Source organism: Talpa europaea (genome assembly GCF_964194135.1).
Source record: "Talpa europaea genome assembly, chromosome: 6".
Classification (NCBI taxonomy): domain Eukaryota; kingdom Metazoa; phylum Chordata; class Mammalia; order Eulipotyphla; family Talpidae; genus Talpa; species Talpa europaea.
In genome coordinates, this window is record NC_140072.1 from 15,159,884 (window position 1) to 15,186,352 (window position 26,469).

The 26,469-nt window shown below is 39.5% G+C and overlaps 1 protein-coding gene across 3 annotated transcripts in view; it reads left to right on the forward strand.

Annotated features, from left to right (window-relative positions):
- Nucleotides 1-26,469, forward strand: part of BABAM2 (BRISC and BRCA1 A complex member 2) — a gene marked incomplete at both ends in the record, with an annotated part of 352,443 nt that overhangs the window by 153,757 nt on the left and 172,217 nt on the right. The window lies entirely within an intron of this gene.

The following is a 26,469-nucleotide window of genomic DNA, read 5'->3' on the forward strand; positions in this document are numbered from 1 at the left end:
GGAGCAGAGCAGGCAGAAGGACCGAAGTACACTGCTGAGGGGAGCAGCGGGCGGCAGGAGAGGTCTGCACGCCATGTGGGACCCTCCTCTGGTGGCCGGGGAGTAGCCGGGGATCGAACCGGCGCCGCAGAGGCCGCGGGCAGCTTCGCAACCCAGCGCTCAACCACTGCGCCACCGGGGAGGCCCTAAAATGGTAACTTTTGAGGAACTTAAACTTTAGTTAAGATGTAATATTCCCTATTACTTTTAGTCTCAATTGAGTTTTAATCATTAATAAATCTTTGAATTATTTAGTTCCAGATGTGAAATCACTCTTGTCCTTCATATAATGCTCACAAACCTGTCATGAAGAGTGTTTTATATGCTCATCCCAGCAATTCCATGTGGTAGACAGATACTTTTTTTCTATTCTCAGAGAAGGAAACTGAGTTAGAAAACTTAAGCAATTTGCTCAGGGTCTCATAGCTAGTAAATAATAAAGGTAGGACCTGAGTCCATGCCCTTTTATTTCAAACTTATTTACGGCTCACCATCTTAACTGAGACATTTGCTTTTTTTTAAAAAAATCTATTATTTTTCTTTTAAAAAAGATTTATTTATTTATGCATACAAGAGCTGGGGTGTAGGCCAGAGGTGCTGAGGGCGAGGAAGGTGGACCAGAGACAGAGTTGGGGAGTAGAACAGACAGATCTACTGAAATATACTGCTGAGGGGAGCAGTAGGCAAGACAGGAGAGGTCTGCTGTGCCATGTGACTTAGCTCAAACTTGGGATAGCTTGATAGGGCTGTGTCTTTAACCCCTGCACCACCAGCTTTTTTCGAAGAGGAAAGCAAGTCATCAGCATAGTGTCAGAACGTCAGAACTCTACTGTCCTTATTCCCTGCATGACCATACCCTGCCTTTGGGGCAGGAATAAACTACCATGTATGTTTGTGTTAGGAATAGAACATTAATTTCCTTGTGGTTTCTTGGTTCCTTTTAAATTTAGCCTGAATTTAGTTTTGTTATTACTTAATCATTACTTTGTTTGCTTGTTCATTCTTCTGTCCATCCATTCAGCAAATGTTTACCAGCCAATATGCATTTCAGCATTGAATAAAAATGGGACTGTGCTCTCAAAGTGCTCACGGTTAGTGGGGAATCAGATAAGAAATCAATTATTATAATAATTAAGACAAAAGTACAAATTGCCTTGTGAAATACTTGGACCCAGTATGAGACTCAGGTACTAATACTTCTGTATGAGATGGGTAGTATGAATATATGGGAAGCAAAGGGGCTGAGAGCTAATTTATAAAATAATAACCAAATTCTTATCTGTCCTGAGCCAGGGTCAAGGAAATAGCCAAGAATGTTTTCTAGCTTGTTCTGAGTAGACCCTGGGGGGATTATGAGAACAATGGGCTATCTCCTTCCTTGTGCTCACATTTAATTAAAAATTTTACATCAGATTTATGAACCTTTTTTAATAAAAAGACTGAAACCAATACAAATATCTATCTGTAATTAAAGTTAGGTTTATATTCAATATTAACATCTACAGGGAGGATGACTTACCACTACAACAAATATTTTATTAATACAGAGACATTTTTGATCTTGTTTATGGCTGTGCCTGGTCCAGGTTAGGTGCTCAATAAATCTTTAATTTCAATAAATTTAGAGTCATTTAAAAGATTTAGATATAAATATAAGAAAAGATTGCGCTATAGAATATCAGGTTTGCAGATGCTCATGTTGGTCTGAGATTTCAATTTTTTTAAATAATACATTTAATTATAAACTTACTATCTTTACAAAATAAAAATGAATCTGATTAATATGTGGCTATATTATTATAAGTTAAAAGCTAACTTTACAAGTTAAAGGTTAACATTCTAGAATGTTAAGAGTTGAAGAACTTTAGAAATCTAGTTCAACATTAAAAATAATGTAAATAATTAGGCAGTAAATTTGCATGATTTAGAAATTGCAACATATAACTGGATATACATTGACAAAAACCCACTTCCATCCCATTGCATGTACCCTTTCCCTCTTTCAGTCCCTATAGATAATCATTTGTAAAATTTTCACATATCCTCTCAGAATTTCATTATGCAAATACACATGTATATATATTCTTGTTTAATTTCTTCCTTATACAGAAGGTGGCATACTGTACACACAACTCTGCATTTTGTTATTTTTACTTAACAAATGTATCTTGACTGTATTTAGATATTTTAAAGAGCTTCATATATAGAACAGGGTTTTATTCCTGTAGTTTCAGAGGATAAAACTAGAACTATTAAGTCAAACTTATAGATTTGTAGCTTTTAACTCATTGTAATTGGTCCAGAAGTGAATGCACTGCCTTGTAAAATGTCATAAATGATTTGGCCTTGGGGGGTCTTTTCACAAGGAAGACAAATCTAGACTTGTGCAGGGTGGAATGAACCCATCTAACATAAGTAAGGCTTCTATCATTACATAGAGAGACATAGAGTGATTTCGTTTCTAGGGAGAAGCTACTAGAAGTCTGTTAGTGTTAAAACATGAGACTTTAATACAATCAGTAAACAACACAGGAAAGGCAAAGAATATAGTTTCTAAATCAAGCACCCAAAGTTACCCATCCCCTTGTGGGTAAGGGTCCACCCAAAAGGGATTGGCCCAGAGCAAGGCCCCAAAACTGCCCCAAGTCTAAAGCACCTTCCCGTGGGGACCCTCAGAAAAGGACCAGAAACAACCAGACAAGTCTGGAAGGAAAAGAGCAAAGGGTCCCTGGGCCTCAGGAGTGTGCCTTGTTACCTGCTGTAAAAACTTCATTTCTGAGAAGAAAAAAAAAAGACAAACTTGCAGGCAACAGCGCATGTGAGTCTTAAAGCAGACAGGTGGGGAGGGAAAGGGATCACCACAGGGTGGGAAGAGCTCAGGGGACTGGGGTGATGTGCTCCTGGGAGATTTACGGACTACACTGAGTGGGGGGATCAAATGCTGTGAAAATATGAACAACAATGTAAAAAAGTTAATAAAAGGGAGAAAATACTTTATTTCTAAAAAAAAAAAAAGTATGTTAGTGTTGATTTCTATGTGAGAAACTATTCCAATGGGTTGCAGTGTCAGGAAAGAGTTTCTGAAGAAATGTAAGAAATGTTGGCAACAGGGTTCTATGAGTGAGGTATTCAGCACCTTAGTCAAGTATCTGAGATTCAGAGCTAGGTTTTAGTTTCATTCGATAACCTGAGAACCAATCATGCACTTGGCCATAACTAAAGGATACATAGGTTGGGTACAGTATGTTGCATATGTGGGTAGTTCAAGGGCTAACTATATATTGAGTGCTAGATGCTAATAATAAGAGCAGGAGGTGTAGAGTGCATGGATTGTATGTGCGCAAGGCTCCAATTTAGTTCTTTGTATTTCTGTTTATTATCCAATTGCTCACTAGCACTTTTTTTCCTCTGTAATGGGATTACTTCTGGCATTTCGTGTAACACTTGAATTTATTTACTGATGAATTCTATTTTGTTTTTTTTTGTTTTAACTAATGTCTTTTTAAAAAAAATTCTTTTGTAACATTTTAAAATTTGGTAGTTTGAAAATACCACCATAACTTCATTTTCCCTTGCTATTTTTTCCACTTTCAAACACATGTGTTTTAGTACCAATATCAAGTTCTATAACATCAGTATTCTACTTAATCTACATAATAATTTAGGGGATGTTGTCATCTTTACTATATTTAGTTTTCCCAGCATGGAACAAATTATATTCCTCCATTTATCCATCAAAGAAAGATGGATTCTGCCGTCAGACTTTATGTCATGTTTGAATGAGCCTCTAATTTTCTGGTTTAAATTAATACCCACTTATTGAATTTTTTTTGTTGGTATTATAAATGGGGTCTCTTCCTCTGTATTTTCTATGACCCATGATTCATAGTCTTGTAGTGAAGTAACTATCCTTACTTCCCTAAGAACTAGGACATACGTATGGGGAATCAGATTACCCTGTGAAAGTTGTAGCCAGCACATAACTTGATAAAAATGTTAGTGTGATAGCTATCCTCTTTTGGAGATGAAATAGATCCCAGTTGAGAAATATTAACCTGATTGAATGAGCTCATGTGTCTGAAGAAAGAATGTATCAAACCAAAGATAGGGAAAGAATCAGAAAAACAAATGTTAGAGTCAGTAACTACTCCAACATTATCCAAAATCAAGAGTGGGTTATTCAATGTGGCCTGAATATCTTAACAGTGCTGAGGTAGCTCATCAGCTAAGCACTCTGGTTATCCCATTGGTCCCACTGACAAGGTTATCCCTAGCATGAGATTGGTGGATCTTGGATTGGTGAGCCTTTATTAAAATGCAGCTCCACTAACTCCCCTTTTTCTGACCACTGGCTCATCTAGCTGGCCACATGGATCTTCCTCTCTGAAAGAGACTGTACTAATATTAGGGCCTGGAAGTATTCCATTTCCTGTGGCAGATTTTTCAAGATAAAGTACATGACTGATAACCATATGAGTTAGCATTGTTTCAGTACCTAGTTAGTCTCCCACGGTAAACCAGTGAGTTAGCATTCTGCTTATGTCACCTGCTGTTGGTAAGCAAACGGAATCAAGATTCTGCAACCAGAAGGCTCAGTCCAACCCCTAAGTCCACCGCGAACATAAACTACACCCTTTGATGCCTTTTGGAGAGAACCTGACAACCTGATGTAGTATATTTCATTGCCACAGGGCTCAGAATGGTATTTTAGTTTTCTTTGAGCACTTACTGCAATGATCTTATTACTTTCCCTCTTCATATGATGAATTTTATTGTTTCCCTTGTTTCTGGTCATGCAGTCCAAGTATAAACTTTGCTTATTTATAGTTGGAAATATTTGAAGATGGTCTTGTATTCTATTTATTAAGATTTTTATTTACTTATTAGAGCCATGTTCACTAAAAACCATTGTGAAATCTTGTCTGTTTTTTGAAAATGAAACTGTGTTTGCCTTATAAAGTAAGTTGAAAATATAACATTCTTACCTATTTTTGAAAATTTTAGGAACATTCTATAAAAAAACTCATTAACGATAGACATCTTTTCAAACAGTAATTCCTAATAACCCATTTCTTTTTGTTGTAAATTGCCCATTCAAGTTTCTTATTTCCTGTTACCTCTCTAATTTTCTTATAATTTAAAATTTTTATCCATTTCCATTTAATTATTACATTTATTAGCAAATAGCCAATATTTATAATGCCCTAATTAAAAAAAAAAGCTCTTCTAACTAATAGGCTTGATTAAATGAGTTTTCTTTGATTGCAGATATTTAGCTTGTAAAATTTTTTTTTGCTTTCTTTTTCATTTTTCATTTTAACTTGACGTGTTTCTTTGCTTTTTCTCAAAATTCTTTTAGGTAGATTCTTTTTTAAAAAATTTTTGTATTTTATATATTTTTTACATCATTTTTCATTTTTGCACAATGCATGCATTTTCATCTTGGTTATAGTCCCCATACAATTCCCACCCTTGTTTTCATCCTACTGTAGCCTCTCCCCCTCTCCCCCCGTAGTGTGTCTCTGGTTTATATTTGCTTGTTGATTTTTATTTTTACTTTATTATAATTAGTCTTTTTCCTGGTCCCTTATTTAGGTTTTCTAAATTCCTTCTATAGGTAGATTCTTAATTGTTTTTATTTCTCAAACTTCATAACCTAGAATTGGAAAATCTTTTCTTTAAGAGGTCTGCTTTTCCTTAAATGTGGTTGCTTGACTTAAAATTCCTCTTAGTTGAGATCCTCTCCTTATTGTGAGTAGATCATTTGAATATTGCTTTCTAATATTCAAAATTGGATGATTTTAATGCATGAACTGTTGGAATAGAAATACCAAGAAGCATATTAAAAAGATTGGAAAGGAAGCCATGACTAGAAGAGGGAAGCTCATCCTGTTTGGATTCTGTGCTAGTCGTGGGAAAACAGCAAGGAGGGTGGTTGCTCTGTGACAGGGCAGGTAAGTGCTGTTGCACACGAGGTGTAACACTGCAGGGATCTTCAAGGGGCTGTGTGTAGGCCCAGCGAGCGAGGACTGGGTTCTACGGAGGCAGCACTTGTGGTGCCACTCATCCATCCGTCACGGTCAGAAGGCAGCAAACTGGAAGCTGATTCTGCACAAATAGGCAAGGATTTGCCAACAAAGAGGTTATACACACAGAAGACAAAAGGCAGACATCATTTCCAGGGAAGTGGACCACGTTGAGTGTCTACAGAAAGCAGGGAACAGGTGGGTCAGGTAGTCCAAGATGATGTGGAATAACAACCACAGTGTTGGTGGCTGTAGTGGTGGTTTCCCTGTACAGCTGCTGTTACCCACTCCACAGTTTCATAACTCCCCCCATTTTAGAGCTGAGGAAACAGAGCCATCCTGGTTTTAAATAACTCGCCAGCCAAGTAGACATAGCAAGTAAGCAGTGGAGCCATGACCCTCACCCATCTGACACCAGAGTCTGTGATCTTCGTGCTGTGCCACATTGCCTGGGATCTCACAGGCACCAGCACATTCACATGATTCCAACAGCTGACACAACAGGGTTATGGCTGCTAAACCAAGCATTAAGTTTGTCTGATTTTTTTATACTTGTAATAAGTAAGTGTTAGCAAGAACTGGCAGGTACATGTTAATAGGCTAAGTGAGACAGGGTCTCCTGTCACTGGAAGGATTGTAATTCTAATGCTCACTGCCTAATTCTCTTCACCTTATGCTGGAAATCCTATTTTGTGTGTGTGCGTGTGTTAAGTTTCTGGAGCTATGTGAGGGCTGTGAACAAGGGCACACACCTGTGGTTGCCCCACTCTCTGGCTCACCTGAGGACTCTCTAGCCCTCTTGGTGTGCCCCAGCTAGTAAGCTAGTGTCTGCACAGAGCCACCCAGGTTGGGGGGAAATATTTACATTTATTTTTATCTTATCTCAGAATATCTACTGTGTGCATTTTTGTGATATTCACAATTAGCATAGCAGTTCATGTATGTGGTTTATAATTACATATATATACATTGATATGAAGCTTAAATATCTTTTACAGGTGGAATATGATTTTAAATGTTTGAAGATCAATATAGATAACCAAACTTGACTGGGCAGTTCATTTTCCTAGTAAGTTTTTAAAATAAAGTTGAGATTTCCTCAGCCCACCTGTACTTACTGAATCATAATCTCCAGGGATGTGTTTTATAACAAGTGCTAGAATTTAAGCCACTGCACTAGGGTACCTAAAAATTACCTTGCCATTTGTAATTGCTGGAAAAATTGTTGGTGTCAGTTATTACAAATGAACTATTAGAAATCTGTAGTATTTAGAAGACTGTGCATGTATTGGCCTACTAGTTTATTGTTTGTTGTCCCTGGTTGAAAGATAAGGTTCCAGAGAAGGGCCGCTGTTTAGCTTGTTCATGACTCGTTCCTAGAGTAATGCCTGACACATGGTTGTGCTCAGTAAATCTTTGTTGAATGCATGAATGAATAATGAAACCCTTTTCCTACTGTGTTTGGATAATACATGTCCCTTCTGTCCTCAAATACCAAAGAAGGTTTTAAGGATTGGTTTCAGCAGTGCTGCTGTGAATTTGAATGACCTGATAAGGTCCTTGGTTATTCCTCTGAGGTGGATATAATTTTTTAATTACTTCAAAGAAGTACATGAATTATCATATTTTATTGTGTTTTATTACCACAAAAGAAAGTAGTGGAAATTGGAAGGTGATCTAGAGATCTCCTTTATTTCATTACTTATTTCAAGTCTCTATGTCTTTAAGGAAAGAGCTAAGCTACAACTTGGTCATTCTCCAGACCCAAGAGGAAATGGACTGTAGCAGTTGGGCCTTTGTAGAACAGATGTTTTGGTTGGAAAGGCTGTCCGCCATCTGACTCATAATAAAGCCTCAGTTCCAGTAAATTCCCAGTTTTCAGTTACAGTAGGTAGGATGCAGGAAAACAACATCTTCCACTTTGGGATCTTTGGACTTGTTTCATGTACCATGGTCCCTGTACGTTATTGTGTGTGAAGGGATGAAATAGTTGGGGGAGGGGAGAGTGTCAGAGCAATTCCAGGAACAGGCTCAGTCGATTGGTGTTTTTAAGACAGACCAGGGGAGGTAAACCAAAGCCACTACCCTCCCTGACATAGTAACATCAAGAAACATAACTGCATTGAGTTTTCCTATAAGTTCCCATGTTAAAAATCATTACTAAATTAATTAAATTTGAATAATCAATAAACAAGCCTATTGTTTGGTTTTATGGGAAGCATTTCTTTTTTCCTTTTTCATAAAACTTTGAAAATAATTTTCTGATTTCTTTTATAATATCTTTAATTTCGGAATATAGGTTGTATGGGGTAATTTAGTCAATACATATAAAGCTTTTCAAAATTCTACCAAGGCCTTATAGCCAGCATTCCAGATGGATAAATTAGAATGACAGAAATGATAAGAAGCAGATCTTATTTTGTAACAGGAGCTTAGTCGAGGGAATTTGTTATTGACTTAGAAAAGTGGCATCTTACTCTCCTCCTCTGCTTTTATCTAGCAATTTTTTTTTTAATCATCACTGAAATGAGACAAATACTATCATCTTCACAGAAATAAATGAAGAATTCAAGGTCCTGTTGCTTCTTTGGAGAGCACAGTCCCATTTCTTCTAGCCAGGGGCTGACTCTGGGTTCGGAAAGCTTCTTGGTGATTTCTTCCACCAAGTGAAACATTCTGAGGAAGCCGTTCACTTTGCAGAGCCCCTAGCATTTCTTGGATTGGTCTTCAGTTTTCTTTTTCTTTTTTTTTTTAAGATTTTATTTTATTTATACAAGAACTGGGGCACAGGCCAGGTGTGCGGGAAGGTGAAAGGATCGACCAGAGACAGAGCAGGGAACAGAACAGGCAGACCGACAAAACACACTGCTGAGGGGAGCAGCGGGTGAGACAGGAGAAGTCTGCTGCGCCATATGGGTTGCTCTGAGGCCAGCAGGGATTGAACCTGCACTGCAGAGGCTGCGGACAGCTTCACAGCGCCACGCTCAACTTGCCTGTGCCACCGGGGAGGCCCAGGTCTTCAGTTTTCTTATCCAGCATCCAAATACTCAGAAGTAATAATTTTTTTGATACTATGTAATTTGTTCTTTTCATTTTTAGCTTATTAAAAATAAGCCTTATTGGGCCTCCCCGGTGGCGCAGCCATTGAGCGCTGGGTTGTGAAGCTGCCCGCAGCCTCTGCAGCGTCGGTTCTATCCCTGGCTGCCAGGCGAGGGTCCCACATCGTGCACAGATCTCTCCTGCCGTGCCCCCTGCTCCCCTCAGCAATGTACTTACTTCATCAGTGTGCCTGTTCTGTTCTCCGCTCTGGCTCTGGTGAATTCTTTCACCCTCCCGCGCTTCTGACTGTACCCAGTGCTTGTATAAATAAATAAATAAATCTTAAAAAAAAAAAGCCTTATTAAGCAGTTTTTTTGTAGGAAGCATTGCTAGCCTAGTTTGAGCACTTTAGGCATCAAGTCTTGACTCCAGGATCAGGTGGAGGCCAGCCATTCCAGGAAGGCAGCAATAACCAAACCTGGAAAGATTCCTTAATTTGGGGAAAATAGCAATACCGGGGGAAACTGATAATACCATGTTATGATTTGAAAGTTATCCATAATTTATTACACAGGTAAATGTAAATGTATACTGTGTAACACTTTGAAGCATTTGCAATGAGTTTCTGATTCAATATTACATCTTCTCTCTTCCCTTTTATTCCTGAGAGAACAGTATCTTTGTGTGGGCTCATCTGCTTTTTATCATCTTTTAATTTTTTCCTTTTCTAAAAAAAAATTTCAAGCAATCTCATATTTACAGTAGAAATGGAAAAATAATACATATCACTGTTCTTTGAACCATTCGAGAGAGTTGCTGACATAATGCTCTACACCTCCAAATATTTCAGTTGTATTCCTTATTAATAAGGACATTCTCCTATATAATTACAATGTTGTCATACAAATCAGGAAATGAACATTGATATATTATTACTACCCATTGGAATTTCATTAATTGTTCCAATTGATTGTGATATAGGAACCCCTTGAGAATCACATCTTACATTCATTTGTTACGTCTCTTCGGTGATAGTTCTTCAGTTTTTCCTTGTCATTCACTTTTTTTTAAAGATATTGGCCAGTTATTTTATAGAATGTCTCTTAATTTGTGTTAGTCTGATGCTCCGCCATGTTTGGATTCTGTTTATGCACTTTTGGTGAGAATATTTCAGAAGTGGTGCAGTATCCTTCTCATTATCCCCTCAAATCGCACACCCTTTCTTTTTAACTCATTACTGATGAGGTGTTCACATTAAATAAGGTGATATCTAAAAAGTAACTGGATAGTTACTGTTTTTTTTCTTTGTATTTGGTAAACATTTTGTGGGACTATCCTTTGAAACTATATACATACCCCATTTTTGTCAATCTTTAAATTTATGTTTAACGGTATGGACTCATGATTTCCCATTTTATTTATTTATAGTTAATTGCCATCACTATTAATTTTGATGCTTGATGATCTATACCTGCATGTGTCGAAGAACTATTTTCATACTGATACCTTCAATTCCAATTCAACGTACTGGGTTCGTTCTAATTCTATATTTGTAAAATAGAAATTGCTGCGACCCTGCCCCTGGTGTGCGCACCCACCTCGCTCTGCTGGGGCTGTGACAGCTTCATAAGTTGTCTGTCTCTGGGGACATCTCACTCTGCTCTGGACCACTGTATTCCCACCCCTGGCTCCCACCTCACCTCCGCCCTTCCCCTTCTTCAGTCCATCCTTCCCAAGCTATTAGAATACTCTCTGAAATGACCTGACCTTGTCATTGCCCTCTTTACATTCTCTTTCCACATTGCCCTTAAAATACAACAAGTCTCGTAGCTTTCATTAGCTTCCACACATAACTGTCGGCCGGTGAAATGTGTCCAGCTCATTCTTTCGCCTGCTTCCAGTTCCCAACTTGCTGAAGTGCCCTGAAATGCCCTGTGCTCTGCTCTTTTCTTCCCATGGTCTTATTCTTTTTATTCCTTTACAGCACTTGGACTGCTCCTGGCTGAAGACATTTTCTCCTTCTTGGAAAGACTTTCGTGACAAGCAGCTTTCCCTTCTCTGTAGCTCCCCTCCTTTTCCTGCCAGAGGCGCACAGCTTTCTTAAAACACACCTTCACTGTAACAATTTTAACCTCTGACCTATTAGTTTAATTGCTTATTTTTCCCATTTGATTGTTTTTTTTTAATTTTAATTTTATTTTTTATATTCCCCATACAATTACAACCTTCTTATTTGATTTTGAAGGGTTTCAGCCATGTTTCACCTGTTAGAGAGTGCCTGACACTTGGTGGGGCATTCATACCTGTTTGTGGAATGAATGAATGAATCCTAACTTCAGCCCCAAAGGTATACACTTGGTGTGCTGGGAGAAGGGAAGTAATTGAAGATGAAAGAAAAATTCAAAAGGCTGCACCATGTGTTTGTTGTCCAGGCTGCAGAAGCAGTAGCAGGTTCCCTGGTTTAAATGGGAAAAACCCAGTAGTTTGTTGAGACATTGGGAAGGTTTTGTTGTTCTTGTATTGTGTTTCTTTATAACATAACTTGTATTTTTTTTTAACATAGTTTGTGAAACCTGTGTTTTCGATTGTTGTACAGGTTTTCTCATGCACTTACCAACATTTGATTCAATCAGCAGGCCCAAGAAACCCATGAAGCTAAAGGACTCGACTCAGACTCCTATCTTAGTTGTATTCTTTCATGCTTATTTGTTATAAACTTTTTCTCAGCAAGTTGAAGCCACATTGCAATGTGAAGTAGAAATGTTAAGCTGTTAATAGCTTCCCTGGAGAATTGCAACTTGCTAGGTTACTTCAATTCTTTCATCATCATTTATGCATCGTGAAATGTCACAATTTCTGCCCATAAGTACAGAACTACAAATGTTCGTCAGTTGGTCTATCTTAAACCTCCTATTAGTTTAGATAAAGTGTAATTCAGTTTAGAGTTCTTCTAAATCTGTTCGTCAGCACTTCTATAATTAGTAAAGTTCCAACAAAGCCACCTACTCTGGTTATGCTCAGTCCAATATTTATAGTTTTTCATCTTTTGGAGCTTTTATTATAATATGTTCTTCCTCATAGAAATCTTTCTACTCTTCATAACTCCCTTCTGTTTGAGATCTTACATTTCCTTTTTGATTCACACAGACCTCATTTAGTAAGTGACAGAGTTTTCAAGGCAAATTTGGATATAGCAGAGAGATGTACTAAAAAAAAAAAAAAACACCATTGATGCAGGAATCAGCAGTCATGAGTTTTGGTTTCATCCCTGTGACTAATTAGCGCTACACATTAGACAGAATCACTTTTATCTCAGTTTCTCCATCTGTAAATCTGTGAAGTGTGGGTGTTGCAATCAATGGTTACAAATTTTATTTTTAATATGCTGGAAACGTTTTTACAAATGATATCTTTCTCTGAGTGCTCAAATATACAAAACAGAAAGAGTAGTGTAGCTGCTCTTAGACATACTCTTTTAGGGCACACAGGATCCCTACTTCTTCTTAGAGCACAGGGTAAAAATCACTGGACCAGACCTCTGAGGTCCTTTTCACCTTTCCTATTCTCTGATTTTCTTTATCCTTCATTTACCTTATTATCCTTCGAGCACATTTTCACTAGTTTCATTGATCGAAAGGGAATAATCTCAGATCTGCCCGCTCTCTCCACCTGCCCTTTCTCTCTGAACCCTCTGGAGCATATAGATGTGGCCATTTAGAAGAACCTTTTCAGTGTCCACCGTGATTCTTTCCTCCATTTAACGAACTCTTGAATTTTTGTCATAAGTCACAGGGAAGATAGCCTATGGCTTATTTTTAAACCCTAAACTTTGTCTATGATTTCTTCCACTCTTAGCCCCGTGAAACATTTCAATTGACGTCAGTGTTTTGCTCCTGGTTAATCACAGGGTGGCATTTCATCCCATTGCCTTTCTTACTCTCTCCATCTTTAGACCGATTTCTGTTCTGATAGTGCCAGTCCTCTAAGTCATTGCTTCTCATATTTCAACGTGCTACAAATCACTGAGGAATTACATGAAGCTGATGCTGTTGGTCTGTGAAGCAAGGCTCCAGTCATACAGGCCTCTGCTGCCTGCCGTTTGCAAGTGCCAGCCCACCTGCATATAGGCCCTGGTTCTGGTCTTACGTCTCAGTGCATTTTGAGCCAGATAGCCTGAAATATGGAAGAAGTAGAACTGTCTTTGGCAAACACGCAGGGCTTGCTTCTTAATGTCATGCAGGTTGGGAAAGCCTCTTACCCTGCCTTTTACTACTTTTAGAAGCTTTTCAGTTTTTCTCTTAAAATACCCCTTACTCTTCTTTCTGCTTTATCTTCTTTCTGGTGGAAACCTAAAGCCAGGAAAGAGTCTAAAGAATTCATTCTCAATACATAAGCACAACTGATGAGTTCTTCTCTCCTTACAGGACTTTTGACAAGTAATTGTGTTCTAGCTTATAGGATCTCTTATTGAAGGAGAAGAAAAAAACTTTTCTCATGTGCCTCTTTGGAATGGGAGGTTGATTTTTGTAATCCTTTCTTTTTTTCTTTTTAAAGATTTATTTTATTTTATGCAAGAACTGGGGTACAGGCCAGATATGCGGGACGATTAGAGGATTTACCAGATGCAGAGCGGGGAACAGAACAGGCAGACTGACTGAAATACACTGCTGAGGGGAGCAGCGGGCGAGTCAGGAGAGGTCTGCTGCGCCATGTGGGTATCTCTCCCGCCGCTGGGGATTGAACTGGCACTGCAGAGGCTGTGGACAGCTTCACAGTGCTGCACTCAACCACCTGCGCCACCAGGGAGGCCCGCAATCCTTTTCTTATTGTGGTTTTCGTTGTCCTGCACATGGCAGGTAAATCATAGTTGAGAACTGACTTAGTGGCTTGTCTGAAAGTTCATTAGAGGAGACTGCTTTTGGCTTTTGGCAGTATACGGTTGGATCTCCCAGTTAAGTGTTGGACCTGAATTTTCCTCTTCTTTCGGGGGTGATCTCAATCTTGGAGAAAATGGCTCATTCTGCACAAAATTGCACCTTCTGATTTATATTGGAAAATCAAGTTAGTTACTTAGACCTCTGCTGTTTCCACTAGGGAGGTCTGCTTGTGAAACCCGTTTTTGGATGGTGGGGGTTTACTGGCAAGTATATGTCGTCACTCTTTCACGCATATATTCATACATTCATTCATAAAAGATTTCCTGGATGCCTATTTTTGTGGTACACTCCATCCTAGGTAGTGGGAGTACACAAATAAAGAAATACAATCACTTCTTTTAATGAACTCAGTCAGATAAACAGAGCACAAATGCTATGCAAATAACTTTAAACTCAAAAGGAACAAAATATTACCTTTAAAAGGTGTAGCTATGCACCCTCTAATGTCTTTACCCATGAGATTTCAGAGGAGAAACCATTACTCTAGAGGGTGGTGGGATCAGTGAAGTCTGGTGAGGAGACATGATATCTGAATGAGTCTTTAAAGAGTGGATGGAATTGAGGGGTACAAGGCCAGAAGAAGGCAGTCAGGATTGAGGGGCAGAGCTGAGACATGGTGGAGTGACAGGATGGCACGTGGCACCTGCTGCATTTAGAGCGTAACAACAGGGGTAATGGAAACATGAACTTGGAAGGGTGCTGTGGAGATGAACTTGGAAGGGGCTTGACTGCCAGGGCACTGTAGACAGGGGAAGGTTTTTAGACTGGGAGAAAAGAAGAATATTCTGCTTCTTTGAGCTCATTTTCTGCACAGGAACCTTTCCTCCAGCTAGTTCCAAGGGATGTGGCACCAAGTCTCTTGATTTTTTATTTTGTTTTGTTTTGCAAGCTCCTAGCAGCTCTTTAGTCTCTGCAGATAATATTTATGTGCAAATCAGAAGATCTCTCATTACTTCAAGACGCGAGTTTTGTGACTGTGGTTTGTGATTGTCTCCAGTGAGTGAAGTGTAGTGCCGGGTGTCTTAATGAACTTAGAAATAACCAATTTCCTAGTTGTCATGGACACCAGCCAATATGAGCTGGATGACTTGCAAGGTGGGTACAAAGGTATTAAGAGTTCTAGGATGTCTTTCCCTTCTGTCCTCACCCATAGAACCACTTGGGAAGACTCTAAACCCCACAATCAAAGCAACCTGGAGAGGAAAGAAGTGGGTGTATAGTAATGGAAATATCAGACCAAGAGAGTGGAAGGAGTAAGAGAAGTGAAGCTCACATTTGTGGAGCCCCTTCTTCATGCCTTGTTCTGTGCTTGGCATTTTCACATACGTTTGCCAAAGTTGCACAGACCTGTTGCTTCCCATAATTCCCACATTTAGCATACCATATGGGAAAAAAAGAAAAACATGTAAACTCTTTGCAAAAATTTTAATTTCTAGAGCTAAAATTTCACCGTTTTTGTGTAGTTCTTCAGTTGCATGACACATTTGCAAAACATTTCATGGAGTCACATGGCATGCTGCTGTGAACTCTGCCTTTTGCATTGGTACCTCTAATACCTTTCCATTTGTTTGTTGGGTGAAGTCAAAGGGGACTGCAGATCAGGAAGTTCAGGATGTCCCTTTCAAGGCACAGGGTAGCTTATGGTGCTGTTTCAGGTGCACTATGATCAGAAATGTGAGTCCTGGGAAATAGCCTTGCTGCAGCCATAGGTGTGCCCTCAGGCAGACTGCCCCAACAGCGCCTCCTTCCTGCATGCACAGGGAGGCATGCAGCTCATCTTTGTCCTAAAAAACCTTTTCTCCTTTCTGATTAGGCCTTGGGTATTCCATAGCACTTACGCGTATTCACGTACCTCAAGGGTGAAAATCCCTTTTTAGTAGTTAATTCTGTGGATTTTGATTTGCCGTGGTTACCATCTGTATTGATGAGTTTAATAATTTATAAGAGGGCTTCCCCTGGTGGCACTGCGGTTGAGCGCTTGACTGCGAGGCTGCCCGCAGCCTCTGCAGCACCGGTTTGTTCCCCGGCCGCCGGCGAGGGTCCCACCAAAAAAAAAATAATAATAATAAAAAAAAATTTTATAAGAGAAAATTGTGGCCCTCTGTGAACTACTGCAAAGTAGTTTAAGCATGTAGGGCCATGTGCTAGCTTTCCAAGGTCAAGAGAGGGTCACCTAGCCAAACCACAAGAAGCACAGGACATCACTGAACCACTAACCCTGGGAGATGACCAAGGGTGTGAATGAGCCAGGCCTTTCTCCTCTCTGCTTCTCAAGTGTGTTCGCTTTGCTCTTGATCTCTTCCACGCATAGGAAGTGTGACAGTTTCTTCTGTCTCTGAGAAGGACTGACCTACACTTGGCTCTGAAATTCACAAGTCTGGAGGAAAGGATCACCCTTTCCTGGATCCACCAACTGTTTTCAGGGGCATAGGGACAGGCAGCTCCTTTAGGAACTATAAGGATCTGGGCCTGGGGTGGGACTGGAAGAGAGAGGTGCTTCCCAAGAGGGGGAAGGTGTCAGGTAAACAGTATCACACAAAAGCAACTATCGCTTTAATTGTTGTTTTTCTATTTCTTGCAAAGAGCTATATAAACTATTCACATAAAAGCTTTACCTTTTCGTTAGGTTATGGTTAATGGTGTTCATATTTGTTCCAAATGTTATTAAGTAAAATTCATTGTTTAGTTTTATTGGGCTCTTGGATGAAAGTCTGGCATGAAGTTTTTACCAGTAGGTGTGTAAAATCTCAACTTAGAGATGTCTGAGTATGTGGTTCAGTGTGATTTGGAAAACAGTTGCAAAAGTTGGGGTTTATTTAAATAAACTGGGCTTCCTTGTTGGACTCATTAAGACACATTGTGGGGCAGTAGGGGATACCTCACAGTCTAGATTCTTTCTCTAAAAACATAGGTGGGTATCAAGGAAACATCATTTGCCTTCAGTGAGGATCCTGGCTGCAGAGGGTTCCCCTCACCTGGCCTCTTTACCCCCTGGAAGAAAGGCTCCATTTGGCTGTTAGTTGAAATACCTGAAGGCAGTTAACACCAGCAAAAATATTTGGCAAAAGATACCTCGATCATCATGATTTTAAAAGAGCCAGGATCTATGCCCCCACCCCTCCCCTCCAAAGTTTATTTGCACAGCGTGTGTTTTAATTTAGCTTTATAAACAGAAGCTACAGCCAACGTATTAAGGATAAGTACAGCTTCACAAGCAGATTCTTGCATAAATGAGGACAGTGAAATGGCCTTTGTGTATATAAGAAGAAGATATAAACTCAGTAACCCTAGCCCCATGCTCCATCATCACGCATCTGGTAGCATTTAACTCACGGTGTCACTGTCAAACACGGGCAGGTGACACCAGCTTTATCCTGATGTCCTGGACTCCCCCTCTAAGAAATGGCTATTTCAAGAATATTGTACTAACCCTTTTCCCACCTAACAGTCAGCTCTTCCTCTTTTCACTGAGCTAGTTAATCACAGAATGTGCCTAACAGGACATTATTAAAGGAAGGTTGATGTGGCTTAGAACACCACAGTTCTAAGCAGTGTTCTGAGAAAAACCACCTTCCTTCCTTAACTCAATTTGTGTAAAAATGTCAAATACATTTAATTTGGCATAGTGACCTTTGTAGCTCTTAGTCTTTATACTCTTTTTTTTTTTTTATAGAGGCATGCTTTATTTATTTGTTTGCTGGTTTGTTTGTTTGTTTTGTTTATACATGCACTGGGTACAGTCAGAAGCACGGGAGGGTGAGAGAATTCACCAGAGCCAGAGCGGGGAGCAGAGCAGGCAGAAGGACCGAAGTACACTGCTGAGGGGAGCAGCGGGCGGCAGGAGAGGTCTGCGCGCCATGTGGGACCCTCCTCTGGTGGCCAGGGAGCAGCCGGGGATCGAACCGGCGCCACAGAGGCCGCGCGCAGTTTCGCAACCCAGCGCTCAACCGCTGCGCCACCGGGGAGGCCCTAGTCTTTATACTCTTAAAGAATTTTGATTTCTTGCATAGTTTTTCTTTTTTAAATTTTTTTTATTGCATACTTTTTTATAATTTATTTTTTTATTTATATCTTTTTACATCATTGTATAGTCCCCGTAAAATATCCACCACAAGTTCACCTGTGAACCTTCACCATAGTCCCTTGTGCTTTTCTCTTCCCTGTTTGATCCCTTTTCCTCTTGCTGCATAGTTTTTAAAAGTAAACAGTAGAACACATGTGCTTCCCGGTTTGTTTTGAATACTCACTATTGGCCAGGGACAGGCAGGGTACTGTACCCCGGGTAAGAAGGGAATAAAAATGTTTCCTTAAGTTGATTATGGTCTTGGAGCAAACAGGATTTAGTTGCTAAGTGGAGAACAAGTGAAAAAAAGTATTAGAAAATCTCTCTTTTCTGCATGTGGGTTTTCATGTTTTTGTATTTTGCTTTGAGTCTGGGTACTGACTTTGCTTTCTCTGCTAGGGGATATAACATCAAGATTAAGAATCCAGGGGCCTCCCTGGTGGTGTGTGGCACAAGGGGTTAAGACGCAGCCTATGAAGCAACTCGCAACCTCTGCAGCATGAGTTTGATCCCTGGCCAGGGAGGTACCCACATGGCACAGTTGACCTCTCTTGACTTGCCTGCTGCTCCCCTCAGCAGTATATTTCAGTTAATCCACCTGTTCTGTTCCCCACTCTGTCTCTGGTGAATCCTCTCACCTTCCCACAAACCTCTGGCCTGTACCCCAGCTCTTATATGCATAAATAAATAAATCTTAAAAAAAAAAAGATTAAGAATCCAGGCTCTGAGTCAACATACATTGGTTCAAAACTCATCCTCACTATTCCCTCTCAGCAGCACTTTCTTCATCCACAAATGAGAGTTATGATAGGACTTGCGGTACATAGTACTAAGCAAAGGGACTGTTGAGTAAACACTGGTAGACATAATAGGAAGTAGGAGCTCTCTATCCTGGTCCCAAGGAATTCACACTCTTTTTGGAATATGAAATAGATGCTGCTTAAACAGCAGGGAATATTCACCAGGACACACAGTGAAACTACTGAGGACAGACAGATCATATTTGCAGTTGAAAGGGGACCTTAATGGAGCAAGTGCGTTTGTAAGAGTTAAAGAAATAAAAACTAAAGCAATTAAGAAAAGGAGAGAAAGAACCTTCTGATAAGGGGAATGGCAATATACATGTGATAATCGAGGTCTAACACTGTCTATGGGGAGTACCCATTCGTCTGGATAAGGCAAGGTGAATCTTTTTGCTGCCCTTTCCAATTGGTGAAACTACATCAGCAGTAACTCTTAAGAGCTCCCTTCCTAGGGACTTCAAAATAGCAAAAGACTGTTTAGCCAATGGGGTGCAGAGAGGCTATAAGCAGGCCTTTAGAACCACCACCCCAGTGCTGCAATCCTCTGCGGGCATGGGAAGGAGGAGGCTCAGAATTGTGCGTCACACCAGCAGGCAGAAGACCAGGCAGGAGAACCACTTATTGCTCTTCCGCATCTGTTTGGCTCAATTTCCTTACTCTTGGATTCGTTTTGCCTTCTAACTATACTGTTTTCCCTGGCTCTTGTCTGTTTCCTGCATTTAGATGAAGAGGAAATGACCTGATTTTCAAAATGGCCAGAGCCATAATTGGACAGAGGCACCTTAGCAATGAGACCAAGATTCTCTTCTGGACATCTTTATCTTGTTCTTCAGTATTTATTTTGCTTAGATTTACTTCTGTTCCTAGTATATTCATTGTCATGGCATAATGCCACGTCACTCCAAAATCAACTTTTTATTGGGGCTGCTGATGTTGATATAGAAACAGTGAGTCAAGAGGACTTTTTAATCCTAAATCTCCTGTGCTAAGCAGTGAGAGGACTCTCATGATTTCCATAAGGCCATCTTTGACCACCCTACTAATACTTCCCCTCTCTCCTCACTGCTTGTCCCCTCTCCCAACTTTAGTTTTTCTTATAACATTTATAACATACTATGTATTTTACTTTGTTAAATGCAACAATGAATGGTGTTCACTTGCGTGATAAAAGTTGACTTTGAAAAAAATCTATATTTATATAATTTGGTGGTGACTATATAAAAAACTGAGACCTCTATATGTTTTAAATTTTTGGAGACTTTTAATTTGCTTATAGTTCTTTAAAAAACACATAGTTTTTATGTAATGAGGTATTCACCTTAAGAATCATGATTAGCCCTGGGTCTACTTTGGTAGCATTTTAAATGTAACACCAAATGGTCCTTACTTGATTTTTGATACACTATATAATAGCTTCTTTATAGTCCTGTGTCCACAAACTGGTTTTGTTAGTAATGGTTATAACTTTGTTATAAGACCTTTTGATTTGAGAACTACAAAAGCTCTTTACAGTCTTTCTGCATGACCTGTGGTTGGTAATATTTATTGTTCAGCAAAAATCTATCAACAATTAGTTAATTGGTAGTTTATACCTATATTGACATTCAACATATAGGGGCTCGTGTAATGGCTGCTATTTTCTTTTGGAATAATTAGCATATCAAAGGGGAACAACATAATGATAAATTGTGCTTGTGTTTACTTTCACTTCCAAGGCTAATTGTTGTTTTTTTTTTTCTGTACCCTTTTGATATTTGCTAAGAGCCCCAGTTGAGAACAGTTATATAAATAAACCATTATGACCTAGCAGAATGCTAACTCTTATTAATAGATACGTGATTTGGATTTGGGTTTTCTTGAGTAACATCTTAAGTAGTCATAGACTTGAGATAAATATTGAGACTCTTTCTAACTGAAAACATATTTTCTTTTTTGTCTTTTATCAGAACTTCTGTTACCTCTGGCTATGGTTTACCTACTAGCTTCCCTTACTTCCCCCTTGTCCCTTTCCCTGCCCTCTTCCCTTAACCTCAGAGCCCTTGTGATGTTTATTGTAAGTTTTTGCAAGCCTTTTACTTTATCAAATCATCTGCTCAGTACATGTGCAGTATTTATTTTTACCATTTCGACTGGCTTTACTGAACACAGTTCTCTCAAACTCCTTCCACTGAGGGCATATTCTGTGCAACTACATCATTTACTCATTATTCCAGTTGTTACTGCATCCATTCAATTTTTTCTCTCAACCAATTTGCTGCGTACATACTATGTTCCAAATACTGGGGTCAGAAAGAAACAGAGTGGGCGCCCACCCTGTAGGAAACTAACTGTGCAGTGAATATCCACTGTAAGCCATAGGAACCCGCTTCCCCTGTAGTCAAGTGCTGAGCCAAATCCACTGTTAAATCTCAGCAAAATATCCTGGCCATGATTGCCTCACCATATGTATGTCAGTGCCTGCCACACTTTTATAAAGGTAGGGGGCAATATTCTTTTTTAGTTTCAGCAGTTTGGGCATCTATCCCTCCATTATAGCCTGCTGCAGCTTCTAGTGGTGCAGATAGAAAACCCTGCAAATGTATACTTTTACATTTTTAAATGTCCCCTACTACACTGTAACCATCTCCTGTTTTCCAAATGCTGCCATTAGTGGTTACAATAATCATCTGTAATGTTAGCTTCTAAGAACCATGGTACAAGAGCTTCTTTTATAATTTCCCAGATGGGAAGAAACACATGTACAAGCCTGTTAGAGTTGCAGAAACTGGAAAGAGTGCTGTGTAGATTTGTATTTTTGGAACTCTTTGGGCTTATTTAAGCACAAAAAAGTAAAACTTAGGTATCCATTAGGAATCAAATATCAATTCAGGGAAAACTCATGTGCCACACCAAGGGGAATAAATCATATTAAAGTAGTACGTAAAAGGATCTCCTGGAAAAACTATTTTCATGTTGAGACTAATGTTTCGTGTTCTCTGTAGAATGCCAGATGATAAATGTTGATTATATAAACCAGGGTCATTCCATTTGTTTGGAGGACTGTCTGGAAGTATTTCTGTTCTTTGCCTAAATAGTAGTGAAATGAGAAGTTAAAGGTAGGAAAGGGAAATAATTATGAATTATCCATAGACATATTCAGTGAAGATGTTAATTCAAAAGATTTTCAGTGACCCCTAGTTTTTTGCAATGTGTTTTTATAGGGTCTTATGATTTGCATTCAGTGCCTTCACCTTTATTTTATTTTTTTAAGTAATTTTTTAATTTTATTTTATACAAGAACCCGGGTACAGACCAGATGCACAGGAGGGTGAGAGGATTCATCAGAGACAGAGCGGGAAGCAAAACAAGCTGACTGACAAAATACACTGCTGAGGGGAGCAGCAGGCACGACAGGAGAGCTCTGCAGCGCCATGTGGGACCCTCACTGGCCAGGATCGAACTGGTGCTGCAGAGGCTGCGGACAGCTTCACAGGGCGTTCAACCACCTGTGCCACCAGGGGAGGCCCTAGAGCCTTCACCTTTAACAAGAAAACTCAGTCATTAGGACACAGTATCTGAAGGTCAATGTTCTTTTGTTATTGTCTTCCTTAAGGAAGACAATTTAATTCTAAAGAAGACTAAAGAGGATACTTAGATCATGAAATGAATTTGTTCCCCAGAAGGTATTATTTTTTTCAAGCTCAACTTTAACCTTAATTTTAGATATTTCAAGAGTTTTAGAGTCATATAATTACATAGTTTCTATCTGTTGAGACTGTAAGTAAGCACTTTTTAAATTTTATATCCTCATTTTGCAGAAAGGTATATTTATGGTTGAACGTCATCTGCAACATAGCAGGAAGTGATCAGAATCCCAATCTTGGCTCTCCTTTTAAAGCCACTAGCTCTAGGGAACTTGGTGTATTAAGGGGCAGGAGCAAGGAATCAGTCAGAACTCAATTTCCAGACATCACTGGTGACAGCAACTCTTCTAGTTTCCTGAAAACCACTAGGTGTGGAGAATAAAGGTTAGGAATTAATATTTGTCCCCCTGTTTGTTAGTGGTGTCTGTGTTCCAGGGACTATACTAAGATGTTTCTCTTACAAACCTCTTGTAGTACACCACCTAACAGTATATTCACAAGTTTTGTGAATTTACTTGTAAAAATAAAATTATAATAATGTTAGATGAAAAACTAGGGAAATAATATTCAATACTTCAATTATTGACCAGATTTAATTCTTTTTTTTTTAATTTAAATTTTATTTTTATATTCCCCATACAATTCCAACCCCCTTATTTGGACCCCAATCCCTACTTTCCCCACCCCCCTAACCCCCCCCCCCCCCCATAGAGTGTCTCTGGTTCATAGTTGTTTGTTGATTTTGATATTTTCTTTCTTATAGTTATTCTTTTTCCTGGTATTTAAGTTTTCTAAATTCCTGCTATGAGTGAGACCATCCAGTATTTTTCTTTTTCTTTCTGGCTTATTTCACTGAGCATGATCCCTTCCAGCTCCATCCATGTTGCTGCAAATTGCATGTGTTTATCTTTTTTGAATGCTGAGTAATATTCCATGGTGGATTTAATTCTTAACAATTAAGAACTTGAAGAATTAAGAAATTTTAATTACTTAAGAAATCGGGGCCTCCCCGGTGGCGCAGCTGTTGAGCGCTGGGTTGCAAAGCTTCCCGCAGCCTCTGCAGCACCCGTTCGATCCTCGGCTCCTCCCTGGCCACCGGAGGAGGGTCCCACATGGTGCTCAGACCTCTCCTGCCGCCCGCTGCTTCCCTCAGCAATGTACTTTGGTCCTTCTGCCTGCTCTGCTCCCCGCTCTGGCTCTGGTGAATTCTCTCACCCTCCCGCGCTTCTGACTGTACCCAGTGTTTGTATAAATAAATAAATAAATCTTAAAAAAAAAAAAAAATCGAAGTTTTCTGTGATGTCAGAAAGAGCCCCAAACAAAGTAAAGAGACTGAGAGAAAATACTTTTAACATGTGGTAGACAAGTATTAATAAACCTAATAACGATAAAAAATAGACCAGGAACCTTAAAGCAAAATGAGAGAGGGATTTGATTAGAACATTTGCAAAAGAAATGTAGATAACCAGTAAACAAGTGAAAAGTCACTCAGTTTCATTCACTGAATTGAAATTGAGATGTCATTTTTTAACTGTCAGGTCACCAAAACTACATTAAAAAGAGTGACAGCCAGTGTTGTTCAGTTTTTCATGAAGAGCGGAGACAGGCTCTCTTATTCTGATGCAAACTCATGGGTCCAAATATGAATTGCTACAAAACGTTTTAGAAAAAAGTGATCTCTTAAACTCTATTAAAATGTAAAATGTTCATAAATTTTGACCCAACAAGCTGTTTGGGTCTCTACTAAAAAATTAAGTTCTGCTGGTGAAGAATACACATATAAGGATATTTATTGTAGCTTTATCAAGTGGCTGAGAACAACAGACTGCCTGAATGCGGAGCTAAGGGAATGGTTTAATAAAAAATAAATCCATGCTGTGGAATACTATGTGGCTATTTTATGAGGCAATTGGTAGAGTGATTTGTATAATATTGATTCCATTAGGGAAGACAAAACAGAAGGTTAAAAAGCTATTTAAATGCAAGTGTGTGTATGTTTTTATGAGCATAGAAAAAGCTGCTTGAGGTTACACACAGTGTTAATGTTGGTTACCTTGAAAAGTGAGGGTAGAAGAGCCTTTCCTTTATAAACTTGTGTATGGTTTGACTTGCTATAATGAGCATATTTTTTGTAATGTAAAACCAAAAAACAAACAACAAACAAATTAAGAAGTTAATAAATGAAGAATGAAAAGGAAGAGCAGGCGTACAAAGAGTTGAGTATGTCTTCTTAGAAGCAAAGAGTATTTCCAGAGAGAGTGCTCATCCATGTCAAATACTATGTAGGGATCAAGTAAGATAAGGACAGGGAATTATGTTAAAGTGTTTCCACTGAGGCACAGTCTTGATGCATGGGGCTCCATGGTAGTGTAATGGGCTAAGGTGGGAGGGCATCGAGACAGGGAGTGGAGACCACTCTTTCAAACATCCTGTGAGGAGAAGAAGACCAGAGGGAATCTGGGGGACTGTATAGAGACTGACATGATTCTTTTCTTTCTTTTAAATTTTAATTTTTATTTTATTTTTTTTAAAGATTTATTTATTTATACAAGCATTGGGTACAGTCAGAAGCGTGGGAGGGTGAGAGAATTCACCAGAGCCAGAGCGGGGAGCAGAGCAGGCAGAAGGACTGAAGTACACTGCTGAGGGGAGCAGCGGACGGCAGGAGAGGTCTGCGTGCCATGTGGGACCCTCCTCCGGTGGCCGGGGAGGAGCCGGGGATCGAACCAGTGCTGCAGAGGCTGTGGGAAGCTTTGCAACCCAGCGCTCAACAGCTGCGCCACCGGGGAGGCCCTCTTTTAAATTTTTATTTTCTAAGCTGTCCCTGTGTGTGTGATTCCTTATTGTGCACACTTGTGCATCCTGTAGTCACAAAAGAAGGCACAGCAGAGACTGAAAATGCCACAGCTACGTGACACAAGGGTGATAAGCAGCTTCTCAGGATACAGGAAAAGAATGGATGAGGTTGGTTTCAGACAGAAGGAAGGACATTGTGCCTGAGGCGCATTCAGCTCTTCCACGGGCAGGGATTCTTCGAGTCTAGGTTAGGCCCCTCCTAGGATGGCTGTTGTTCCCTCCTGAAAATCTGTGAACTGATCCAGAAATCCAGGTCAGTTCTTACTGTCCCTTTTGGTGAACGATGTGCAATTCTATTAAGTTAAAAAAAATTATATTTGATTTGGTGCTATTATCAACAAAAAATAAATTATTAAAGCTTATGAAAATTTGGTATTCACCAAATAACTTAGTATACTGCTATAGTTGATTCTAATTTTGTATTTATACAAAAGTCTGGCAAACACTTGGTGCTTGACAATAATTGTAAAGTATATACACATTGTAAGATCCAGTTTTGATTCAGGACACTTCATCAGTGTAACATCAGTGTTGGCTTGCGTTAATTGAAATTAATTGCTGCTATTCTTGTTTTTGACTTATAAATTACAATAATTTTGTATTTAGCTTTATCATCACTTAGTTCATTATGGTGTGTTTGGTTAACCTCTCAATGTCTCTCGATACATATTTGCACCAATAATGTTTTTGACTTATGATATTCTAATACCTGGGCTTTTAAGGATATGTATATCTTGTGGGTCACAAATGAATTATCTATCATTTTGCTAAAGATGATGTGTGTATAACTCCCCTGCCATGTGCTTGTGCGGTGGTATGCTTCATAGTGATATTTTTGCTATTTGGTTGGAAAGTTTGAAGGCATCATTCTAGGGGAGGAACTAGGTGTGCAGTAGAGGATGTGCAGAGCTGCTAAATTTGAATCTAGGGGGCCTCCCCGGTGGCACATGGGTTGAGCACCGCGCTCTGAAGCCGTCCACAGCCTCTGCAGTGTGGGTTCGATCCCGGCCGGCGGGCCTGTGAGAATCCCACATGGTGCAGCAGACCTCTCCTGTCGTGCCCGCTGCTCCCCTCAGCCTTGTA